This window comes from Lactuca virosa, chromosome 5, assembly GCF_052849685.1.
Source record: "Lactuca virosa cultivar CGN04683 chromosome 5, Lactuca_virosa_CGN04683_v6, whole genome shotgun sequence".
NCBI lineage: Eukaryota > Viridiplantae > Streptophyta > Magnoliopsida > Asterales > Asteraceae > Lactuca > Lactuca virosa.
This window is the reverse complement of record NC_136430.1, coordinates 296327667-296341126: the sequence shown is the minus strand read 5'-3', so window position 1 is coordinate 296341126 and position 13460 is coordinate 296327667.

Genomic DNA, 13460 nt, shown 5'->3' with positions numbered 1-13460 from the left:
ATTAATCCCTTAAACCCAGTCCACCGACTAGGAAACGTCTAACATTTTTTACAACCTTGCTATGTATAAGTTTCATCTCCAAGGTCCTTAATAGAAAAACATCTCCCAAGCCAAGCCTTAACACCTTGCAACGTTGGAATATAGTTTTGTATAAGGAGTATGTCATCGACATACAATACTAGAAATACTATATCACTCCACTGGCTTTGGCATACACGCAAGACTCTTCTTCACTTCCACAAAATCCAAATTCCTTAAACTTTTCTTCAAAGCAAATATTCTAGCTTTGTGATATTTTGGATCTGAAGCCTTTTGATTTTGCCATATATGCATCCTCTAAGATTTTCCTATTGAGGAAAGAAGTCATCACATCCATTTTCCATATTTCATAATCACAGAAAAAACTATGGGAAGTAATATTCTAATAGATTTAATATTGGCTACCGATGAAAAGGTTTCCTCATAATCAATTCCTTGAGTTTGAGTGTAACCTTTCGCAATAAACATATATTTTAATATGAACACATTCCTATCCATGTTGGTCTTCTTCTAGAAGATCCATTTGCACCGAATGGTTTTAATTTCAGGTGTGGTAACAACTAATTTACAAACTTGGTTAGCATACATGGACTGTATTTCACTTTCCATGCTCTCCTTCCATTTAGAAGCTTCGGAGCCTGTCATAGCTTCCTTATAGTTGAATGGTTCATCCATACTAGCCAATATACGATCACTAATTAGTATGTATCATTCTGTTTCAATATTAAAACCATAGAATTCCAGAGGAAGACAAACTCTATTATATCTGCATGGGGGAGGAGTTAAAATTATGCCAGTTTGTTTAATAGGTTGTTAAACCTCGGGTTGAGTGCCAATTTCAACTGCAGGTCTTGATGGGTTTTCTAGGTTACAATAATAATTAATCAAACATGATTTGCACAACAGAATGTTACATAAACAATTATGGGCACATGCAACCTAGAAATCTATGGTTTTTTTCATAATAGAAACATACTTTGAAAACTAATTTAATTAACCTTATGTAATAAAAAATTACATGAAAGAGATCATGAATTTTCTTAATTCGAATTAATCTAAACGCCTCTCTTGAAAACCTTCTTGGAATGATAGCTCCAAAAATGTGTAAGCCTGTAATGTGTCACACCCAAACCATAAGAAACCCTAGGATCGAAAATTAGAGAGAGAGAGAGAGAGGAAGAGTAATTTCGAACTTCAGTATGAATTGTCTAGGGTTTTTCAAGACCTCTATATGTCTCTATTTATAGCTGTAGGAAACCCGATTTGATATTAAAATAATACTTCCCCCCGTCTCATATTTATTATCCACTTTTGACTTTGAAGTCTTTACTCTTCAACTTTTATCTTAAATATTTTTATTTATGTTATAAATTACTTGTTGAAACTTTAACAATGAAAATAAATTTAAAACACAATCAATTCATATTTTTTGCATCAAGTATTATATATCAAAAACAAAATATTTAAGGTCAAAGTCGAAGAATAAAGACATCAAAAGTCAAAAGTGGAAAACAAATATGGGTTGGAGAATAATATTTTAATCTGATTCAAATCACTTACCATATCAGCAAATGAAGGCTTCAAGAAACCCTAATAAGGGCTCCCAAAACCATCAACCATTGTTTATTTCTAGAATGCATCCGTTGTTCAACTATTGAACAATTACACTCTAACCATTGTACCCATAATTAATTCTAATTAAACCAAAATCAGTAATTAAATTAGTTCTGATTAATTCTTAATTAATTATTTATTATTTCTAACTAATATATTAATCATATAATACATTAATAAATCATTTGTCTATCTCTTAATATCAATCCAAGCTATTTCCTGGTTGTGAGGGCAACCCAAAAGGAATTTACTTTTATTCACTAAGAATATACCAATTTATTTAAGACCTTATACATTTAATCCAACAGTCTCCCACTTGGATAAGTCCCCACCTACAATTGAAAGTATAACTTCGAATAACTAGTAAAATGTGATTTTCAAAGACAACTAAACTCTTATCAAATCAGACGTCAACCCTAATATAAGTGACCAACTATCTCTTCGTTTTTCCTGATATCGTATGGAAGTGAGACATGGATTAGAATCAATCTCATAGTCCAAGATTCATTCTCTTGATCTACCGATTTGTGATGACACCATTAGACTACGAATTGAACATATCAATTTAGTCCTAGATGGGCCCATCACTATAATGTCAACATCAAATCATTTAGGGGCCCAAGAGTATCACTTTTCCTTAATACGAAAAATGAATGAATAAACTTTGCCTATATAACCAAACCTTTTACAAATCACATCACACATGACATTACATTTTATAACATCCAGTTACGGATGCATTGATGTACCACCAATGCACAATAGATTCATCAACTATGAATTATATATATCTCTGTTTAAAGAAAAGAAGATATTATCGTTTTAGAATTACTCATGATTTAATCCATGAAGTAATCTCTAATCGTGGTTTTAACCAATACTCAAAATGATCATTTTTGTAAGTACTCATGAATATTGCAGCAAATTCCTACACAATGTCCAATCCCTATGGACAAGCCACAAATATTCCATGACAATCTTAAACCAATACTTACTCCCTTACGTATGACCGGCTATGACATTTCGAATAAATTAATATATAGGAAGTAAAACATGCAAAGTGAAAAATAAGAATAAATTAATTGACTATGGTATCATACACTTTCAACAGAAATAAATCTCTATTACTTAATTACCATTCAATTACAATTTATTGTTGTTACATTGTTTCAAAAAACTATCAACTAACTACTAAAATATAGAATCTAATATCATCTCTTAGCCTAATGCTCCTAGCATGCTCGAAGTCCTTGATCTTGCTTAAAACCTTTATGAGAGGATCAACATGATTCTCCTCTGATGATACACGATTTACAATGAGTTTTCCTTCTTCAACCTGATGTTAGATATAATGGTATTTTATTTCGACGTGCCTTAATCTACCATGATCATTTGGTTCTTTGGTCAAAGCAACCACACCTTCATTGTCACAGAAAATCTACATAGGCTCTTGGATTGATGGAACAACTCCAAGATCTCCAATAAAAATCTTTAACCATGTTATTTCCTTTTCAGCCTCAATTACTGCTATTTACTCTGATTCAGAAGTCGAATTAGTCACTGTTAGTTGCTTGGAACTATTCCAAGTTACTGCTTTGCCATTCAATAGAAAAACCCAACCAGATTGTGAGTAACTGTTATTCCAATTTCTTTGAAACCCGGCATCACTATAACAACTCACTTTAAGTTCATCTTTCTCACCAAAAACTAAGATCGTATCTTTTTTTTTTTTGAAAATACTTAAGTATGTTTTTCTTTACTGTCCGGTGAGCTGTACCTAGGATTTCCCTGATATCCGCTAACCATGCTTAAAGCATAAGCCACATCAGGTCGAGTATAGGTCATAAAATACATGATCAATCATATAGCCGAAGCATATAGGACCAGACTTATAGCATCTATTTCCATATCACTACTAGGACATTGAGCCTTACTAAATTTAACAACATGATGTATAGCTAAATATCGTTTCTTGGAATTCACATTAGTAAACCGTTTCAATATTTTATCCTGGTAAGTACTATGGCTAAGCTCAAGCAAACATATTCGCCAAGAATGTACATAGCCTTACCTAGATCCTTCATAGCGAAACATTTCCTAAGACAAGATTTCACCTCTTGCTAAGTTGGAACATTGTTTCCTATAAGGAGTATATCATCAATATACAAAACTAGAAAGGTCACTACACTCCTACTAGATTTGACGTACACGCAAGACTCATTATCACTTATAGAAAATCCCAAACTATTTGAACTTTCCATGGAAGAAAATATTGTAGCTATGAGATGCTTGTTTAAGTATATAGATACACTTTTCAATCTTTCACACCTTATTAGGGAATTTGGCATGTTCAAAACCTTCTTGTTGAGCTATGTAAACATCCTCAGTCAGTTTCCCATTAAGGAAAACAGTTTTTAAATCCAGTTTCAATACTTCATAGTTATGATAAGAAGTTATGGCAATCATTACCCTAATTGAATTAATCTTGTAAACTGGTGAAAATGTCTCATCATAGTTATGATAAGAGCTATGTAAACATCATTTGCAACCAACCTTTCTTTGAAGGTTTGTAAACTACCATCCATTTCAGTCTTTTTCTTAAAGTCCCATTTACACCCCACCGTATTTTGACTAGGTGTGTGGTACACCAAATTCCATACTTAGTTATCGTACATGTATTGGATCTCGTTATCCATTGCCTCATTCCTTTTTGCAGCCTCAGGTCCTACCATCGCTTCCTTGTAGTTAGCCGACTCACCAAAATTTACTAGTGTGTTATCATTGATAAACATGTCTCCATATGTCGTTAAATGGAAACCATAAAACTCAGGTGGCATACTAACTCTAATGGATCGACAAAGAGGTAACAAATTGTCAGTGGGCTCAACAGGTTCATCCTCAGCTTGAGAGCTAGTGTCATATGAGGTTCCTTCATAGGATGACTATTGAATTTCTTCAAGATCAATCGTACTCTCACTGTCCTCTTTAGATATGAGCTCTCTCTCACGAAAGATTCCCCTTTGAGCTACAAATATCACAATATCAAAAGGTATGTAGAACAAGTATCAAAACGACTTATGTGGGTAACCAATGAAAATACACCTCTCAGCTCGGGGTTCCATTTTTTCTTGGTTATCATGCTTAACGAGAGCCTCACGACCCCATACCTTGATATGTGAGAGAGAGTGAGGTTTCCTTATACACATCTCATGAGGTGTTTTCGAAACATTATTGGTAGGAACAAGATTGAGGATATGGGCGGATGTCTCTAAGGCATACCGCTAGAATGATATAGGAGTGAAGCTCTACATATCATGGAACGAACCATGTTAAGCAAAGTTCAATTATGCCTCTCAGCTACACCAGTAAGTTGTAGTGTTCTAGGAGGTGTCAGTTGTGAACCTCGATACTAAGATATTCTCCACCTTTATTAGATCAGAGCAATTTTATCTTCTTGCCTATATATATATATATATATATATATATATATATATATATATATATATATATATATATATATATATATATATATATATATATATATATATATATATATATATATATATATATATATAACTGTATCTACTATAATCATCAGTAAATATTACATAATAGCGATTAGCATCCCTTGTGGCGGAATTGAAAGTTACCATTAAGGATTACAAAAATGATCCAAGTCTGGTGCTACTAACTCCATACTTCTCTATGTGGGATCCCTGAACCTAGAAGGCACAACAACACTAAGGTTAAACTATAAAGATTAATGAGTAATCCTTAATTTCATTACATATGATAATTATGCACATTAGTTAAATCAATAAAACAAAACTAGACCCATCGAATCACTAGCGGGTTTTCACACAATTCAACATAAACACCTTTTGCATATAAATATATAAACTCATACCAATCACCAAACATATACCTTCCTTAAAATACTCATCACAGGACTAAGACTCCTTAACGATTAATATTACAAAGTAAACCTTACATTTTTCCATTATGATTAATCCTTATCATCTCTCATAGGTGTAACTACATATGTACTCAACTCATGTTTTCATCATAAAATATTACCTTGTTCCCTCCACAAGAATTACTTTATCTCATTATAAACTAATGACATTATTAGGAACACTTTATCATACTATCAACCTCTGACATTTCAAGGAACATTTTATCGTAATATCAACCTGTGACATTTCAAAAAGTATCAAATCACAATGTTAGCCCATGACATTCCAACAAATATCAAATCACAATGTCAGCCCATGACATTCCAACAAGTATCGAATCGCAATGTCAGCCCATCACATTCCAACAAATATCTAATCACAACGTCAGCCCATGACAATCCAACAAGTATCGAATCTCAATGTTATTCAGTCACATTCCAACAAATATCAAATCACAATGTCAACCCGTGTCATCATTACTTAATCTCTCACCATTCTAGCCGTATAAATATTTATAAATTCTCAATTCAATGAATATAATATTAATATCATAAACATAAAGATCATTAACAATTTATCAAAGGGTCAAAATTATTTAAATTATAGTTTTACATCCTGAGTAACACCATAACATATCATATTAATCATCACATAGCTAGATATCTAAGATCTAGGAAAGGAGTGTGGATACTCACCTTAGTAGCTAGGTATGTCTAGCTACACAATTCCACTACTTCTTGGTATTGTTCGTTTCCAAGAATACTTCCATCTGAGTCTTGCATCAAACCATCATATTTTGTGTCCATAAACTAAAATCATAATATTTGGGTGGTTGAACTCGAGTTTTGTAGCCACCAAGGTCCCACCGTTGACCACCATGGTACCTATTGCCACTAGTCTCATCACACACATCAGCCATTGATGTTTCACTACCTCCCAAATCGACTTTGTCTCTTTGTTGGCCTCTGAGTCTCAACACAAACACATACAGACGAAAAGTGAGAGAGACGATGATATGTCTCCTTTTCTATTGATTAACGCATGAGCACGCACACATCAATTGTGTATATGTGCGTTCTGTTTTGGTTTGGTAAAAACAAAATAAACACATGCTGGGTTATAAACCCAACCATCTGATTTTAACTTGATCATGTTTTAAAAAAAAATTTGAAAATACCCTTCCATTCATGACATAGAAAAATTCCTAGCAAAACTTATGATTTGTTTAAATCTTCAAAGCCTCATAACTCGATCATACGAAATCCAATTGAGAAAAACTTTATATCGTTGGAAAGCCTGTTAGGAGTACTACACGTTTCATATTATTATTTTTTTATCTAAATATGTCCATAACTTGAGTTTTTCAGTCATGAACATGGAGGTCTGAACATTTCAGTATTTCATGTGTTTGAGCAACCAATCTTCGAACTACCATATCTCATTCGTTAAGCATCTGTTTTATCTTATTCTTTTTCTTGTGTATTCTTTTTTTATAGGCTGTAATGTTACTCTTTGAAGTTATTTCTAATTAGCTATAGATATCGAGTTATTAAGCTCCAAAGTTGACACATTGCAACTGTCAAATTTCCAAATCAGCTTTCATTTACTTTTTGTCAAAATTTGCAACCTTGTAGATTCTTCGTATGAACTCGTTTTAAGCTGATTCTTTTGGCTATTGGTTCATTTCCAAGGGCACTACAAGTTACCTTTGTACTTACTCCATTTACACCATATTCATGTAAAACTCATATACCTTGTAAAATAGTGACATAAATCATGTCACTCCCACATAGACTAAAACTCATAAACTACCTCATAAAATGGATATCGACTAGACTCTCAGCAAGTTGGTTCATTATAAATCATATCTCAAATACTACTACTCGTTTCCTAATAACTACATCAAATTCACGAATCACTAAAATCAATCTCAATCACACTAACCTGTGTGATACTCGCAGTGTGGTTAATCTACTAATATCCATGAATCACTGAGATCAGTTACTTAAATTTATCAGATCAATCACTCATATCAACATCTATTACTCAAATTAATCATTTAGATTGCTCAAATTAATTACTCAAATCAATCACTTAGATCAAAATCAATCTCTTTGATTAATTACTTAAATTAATTTCTCTGATCATTATCAATCACTCGGATTAATCTCAATTACTCAGATCAATCACTTGGAGCAGACAAATCAATCAGATCAATTACTTGGATTAATTTCTTAGATCTCTCAGATCAATAAATCAATCAAATCAATTGGATCAATCTCGTTCAACCAGATTAACCACTCATATTAATCAGATCAATCAGATCACCCGAATCAATTACTCATATCAATATATATATATATATATATATATATATATATATATATATATATATATATATATATACAATTTCAATGATCACCATATAATACATTTCCTAATTATTATCATAGAGATGGTTCCCGTATAATTAAATTTCGTCACCTCTCAAAGACTTAACCACATATCTCGTAATGATCAGTACATGAATCTCATGTTAGGATTAGGTCTCATCACATTTCGGAGACGTAATCGCGCATCTCATAGTAATCGTCATAGAGAAAATCTCATGTGATTAGACCTTGTCACCTCTCAGAGATCTGACCACGTGATTAAGCGTCATCACCTCTCGGAGACTTAAGTACATATCTCTTCAAAATCAAATCAGCACGGGATAAACATACCTCATAGTAATCATCAGGAAAATGTTCTCTTATAATCGATCTCTTTATCTCTCAGAGGTCTACTCATAAATTATCTCATTATCTCTTATTATATAAATATGGTTTACACAAATAATCCTAATCACCTCTTATGGGTCTAAACATGTAAATCTCATAATCTCTCCAAAATTCTCATTACTTAATCTCATCATAACTACATCTCTCTATCTCTCTCTCTCTCTCTCATTTAATAAATATCTCATCATACTTCTCTTGGATCTAATCACCTCTTATCTTAATAAAACGTTCTCATTATAGTTTCTCGTATCATCTTAGGAGTTATATCATTACTCCAAATCCTACTCTCATACTCTATATACTCTTGGCATTTATTCTCTTGTTACCACTCGATTTATGTCTGCGTGTACTCCAACTAAATTTCCATTTAAACACCGTGTCATACTAAACTTCTCCTCGCGTTGCGGTCTATCATCATAACTAATCATATATCAATCTATTTTCAGCCCGTGTCGTGGAAAACTCTCATCGCATCACGGCCACTCTAAGTATATTAACTATATCTACTCACTCAAGTAACCATGTTGTGGTTTGATCACAACCACAACATGGTGATCCAATCACGTCGTGGTCTCATCCTCTCCACATTGTGTTCTTTGCAACTCAACTATAACATTCTACATTATGACCACATTGTGGTCACTCTCTGTGCAATGCCCCGATTCCCGAGTATCAATTTATAGCTATAAATTCTCATAGTTTTAAGGTCTACTCGATGAGTTGGTGGCCTGAATCGCAGAGTAGCAGCGGGTTGGTCCGCGAGTTTAAGTGACCTACTCGCCGAGTCCAAGAAGGGACTTGACGAGTAGGAGCTGGCAGATGAAACCCTAAATTTCGGGGATTTGCTCCCTATTTAAGGACCACTTATTCCCCTTAGCCTCTCTTACTGCCTCCCTTGAGTTCAGAGACCCTAATTCGTGGTTGCTCTCTATAATTGTGTGCTCCTTAGCTTGGAAGAGAGATCTTTGAAGTAAAAAGCTTGGAGTTCAAGAAGTTTGGATCAAGGGGCTGTTGTAGATGCAAATTCTTCTTTGTCTTGGCATCATTTTGGAGGTAACAAGTTGTTACCTTGGCTCTCTCTTAGTTAGATCTCCTCATTATGGGTTGGGATTTTAGGGTTTTTGTGGTGGTTCTCCAATTTGGGTCAAGATCTGAGGTTGCAATCTCAGATCTGGACTCCTTTAGCCCCTCTTTGTCATAAAGTTCCGGTATTTGTTGAGCTATGGCCTTTCCCTTACCTTAAGCCACTCCTTTAGCTTGTTTTGGGCCATTATCACCTTGCATGCATGTAAAGTTTGCAACTTTACGTGATAAACATGCCCTAGAAACTCAGATCTGCAGTATGGAGTCTTTGCATGACCTAAAAAGCATTTGTATGGTTGAAGGATTGGAGGGACTCCGCGAGTCGCAAGGTCGACTCGGCGAGTCATATGAAGATGGTCATGAACTCGACGAGTTAGATGAACAATTCGGCGAGTCCGATGAAGATTGCCTTGGGCTCGGCGAGTCAGATGAGTGACTCGACGAGTCGGCTAGGGTTTTCCCAACCTTTGGACATGTATGAACGTGGCGATTTGTAAGGGGAACACTTGACGAGTTGGCCAAGGAGTTTACGGCCACTAACACTAGAAACTCGACGAGTCACTCAAGTGACTCGGCGAGTTGGCGAGTTATGTCAGGAACTCGGCGAGTAGTTGAGAGTACTCGACGAGTTGAGGTCAACATGGACTGTTGACCATGATAGTTGACTTTGACCTTGACCAAGGGTTGACCAGTTGACTTCTGAGGGTATTTTGGTAAATTGAATATTGATAGCAAAGGACATTGATGAATATAGGTGTTGGAGTTGGAGCTACATTTGGAAGAGTTTGACACTACCTTCCGAGCTACTTGCGAGGTGAGTTATCCTCACTGTACTCAAGGGTCTAAGGCACCAAGGTCGGCCCTTTGATTTGTATTTGGAATTGATATTGTTATGATATGTTAGATTGGTATCCTGGTAGATAGGATGGTTGTATGTTGGTATGATCTGTTAGGTCGGTATTCTGGTAGACATGATGGTTATATGTTTGTATGGTATGATAGATCGGTATCCTGGTAGAGAGGATGTGGTTATGCTTAGAGACCTGTAGTTGGTCTGACTGTCTGTATGCGTGTAGGAGATTACCTGTTATGTGTGCACATGATTGATTGGTAGTTGAGGGTATTCCATCCCGAGGATGATAGGACCCTAGTATGTTATCTTTATAGTCTGTTACATGATTATCTGATATAGGTGCACATGTTTGATTTGTTGTGGGCCGAGAGTATTCCATCCCGAGGATGATTAGACTCGTAGTACGTTGGCATTCCAACCCGATGGTTGAGGGGATTGGGGTATTCCAACCCGATGGTTGATTGGACCCATAGTATGTTGGCATTCCAACCTGATGGTTGAGGAGCCTAGGGTATTCCATCCTGATGGATGAGTGGACCCATAGTATATATGTTATGTGTGTAATGTGTGGGCATTCCAACTCGATGGTTGTGGGCCGAGAGTATTCCATCCCGAGGATGATTGGACTCGTAGTACGTTGGCATTCCAACCCGATGGTTGAGTGGCCTGGGGTATTCCAACCTGATGGTTGATTGGACCCAGAGTATGTTGGCATTCCAACCCGATGGTTGAGGGGCATGGGGTATTCCAACCCGATGGTTTATTGGACCCATAGTATGTTGTTTGTTATTATATGTGTATTGTTGTGTGTATGGGTATTTTGGGGGTTACTCACTAAGCGTTCGAGCTTACATTTATCGATTATTGTTTCAGGTACAGCGGATGACCGCGGGAAGGCGAAGGCGTGACCGTACACTTCCTCGATTGATGAATATGATTTTTGGGAACTCTGATGTTTAAACTATTTTGAAAACTAATTGTAACAAATGAATGGTTTTAAATGATTTAAAAAGTTTTAAATTGGCTCAAATATTATGGGTGTTACAAGTTGGTATCAGAGCCTTGGTTTGAGTGAATTGGAGGAACATTCGTGTGAATCCAGTCTCAAACCAAGGAAAAGATTTTCAAAATGATTTCTTAAAAGGTTTTCAAAATAAGAAAGGAGGATGCAAAGTGTACGATCAGCCGGAGCCAGTAAATAGACCCCAAAATACCATACAAGTTATTTGATTATGTGATATGCTAGAATAGCATGCTAGTGCTAGGATAGGGATCTTCAGGAATTGCTTGATAGAATTGCCTGATTACATGATGCCTGCTAGCCTAGGGTTTCCTTTATATGAGATTGACATCATTATTGTAGTTGCTTAGTGTATGTATCACGGTTATACATAATTAAGATCTTATAGCCTGAGAATGTTTGATTTGGCCTTATGTTCTGTTCTTGTTTGATTGGGAGCTTAGGGTAGGATTGGATATTCGAAAGTCTATAGAGTCCAGCGTTATGTATGGATAGCATACACTAGTATTGCAGGGTTGGTGGAAGTTTCATGGATGGGTGGGTTTTGTGAGACCAGTAGCTCAGTTGTGAGACAGTTAGCCTTCCTCTAGGAGTGAGGTTGAGCGACCATCAGGTGGATGTATAGTGTTAGGGTGTTGTGGTGATACTTGAGACAAATATGGGTAGGTGTGGAAGGTAGTAGGGGCCCATACTACTGAAAGCACAGGACCCATACACGTAGCAAGGAAGTCACAACCCCTAGGGTTTGGTAGGGAGTTAGTTCCCGGTTATTTGTGTGGATTGCCTGATATCTTCCTGTTATATTTCAGAATGGTGGTTATGAGGCGTTTCGTGACTGGATCCGGATCCGGGTCCGGACAGGGTGATCGGGAGGCCCCAGTGGCGCCTGAGATTATCGGCCAGGAGGAGCCGGTGTTGACAGAGGATCGGGTCAGGGAGATCATTCGCGAGGAGGTGGTCGAGATTGTCCGGGGTCAGATTCCAGAGTTGTTTGGGACTATTAAGTCCGCTATGATGGAGTACTTTGATGACAAATACGCAACTCTCACTGAGGCGACTGCCGCCGCAGCCACATCAGCTGTATCGACGGCAGGGTTAGGAGCCGAGCGAGCTTTTCAGTACCGGGACTTCGATAACACGAAGCCCCCGACATTTGATGGTACTCAGGATCCGATCATAGCCACGAGGTGGCTATCCGACGTGGAAGGATGTTTCTTCACATGTTTATGTCCTGCTGACTAGAAGGTCAGGTGTGCTCTGAACCTGCTGAGGTCCGGAGCAAAGGATTGGTGGAGGTTGATTACTGGATCATATTCGGATGAGCAGCGCGCTGCGGTTACTTGGGATCGATTTCGGGATATGTTCCGTACCCGTTACGTCCCGCGGGTTGAGCGTGAGAGGCTAGCGTAGGAGTTCTTGGATCTGCGACAGGATGCAGAGTCGGTGACAGAGATCACCCGCAAGTTTACTGAGAGGGCGATGTTTTGCCCTGAGTGTGCTTCAGAGCAGGTTCAGATGACCCGATATCTGAGCATTCTCAAGACGGTCATCAGACAGTTCATGTCCACACAGAGATGTGATACCTTGCTAGAGTTACAGGAGGCCGCCAGGCGGAGAGAGTTGGAGATTGAACTTCAGCTGAGAGAGCAGAGGCAGGCCCTGACGCAGTCACAGCCTGCGCCAAAACGGTTTAGGGCCGCTGATTACAAACAGGAGAATCAGAGGGGTTGTACTTGTGGAAAGTGCGACAAGGTACATGATGGGGTTTTCCGATCTTCTTCAGGATGCCACAAGTGTGGCAAGGAGGGTCACATCGCGAAGGATTGTAGGCAGCAGTCTCCAGGGGCTGGTGTCAGGATTTGTTACCATTGTGAGCAGATGGGCCATATGAAGGCCCAGTGTCCCCTACTAGCTTCCAGGCCGGTGCAGGCTCCAGCGCCGGCCACCCTAAGGATTACTGGTGGGGCTCAGGGTAGAGCAGAGCCTCCGAAGGCTCAAGGACGCGCCTTCCAGCTTACAGCCGAGGAGGCCAGGACAGTACCTAATGTGGCGACCGATATGTCTTTTCTCCTGTCTATTTGTTTATAATCGTATTACGAGCTTTCGTTTTCTTT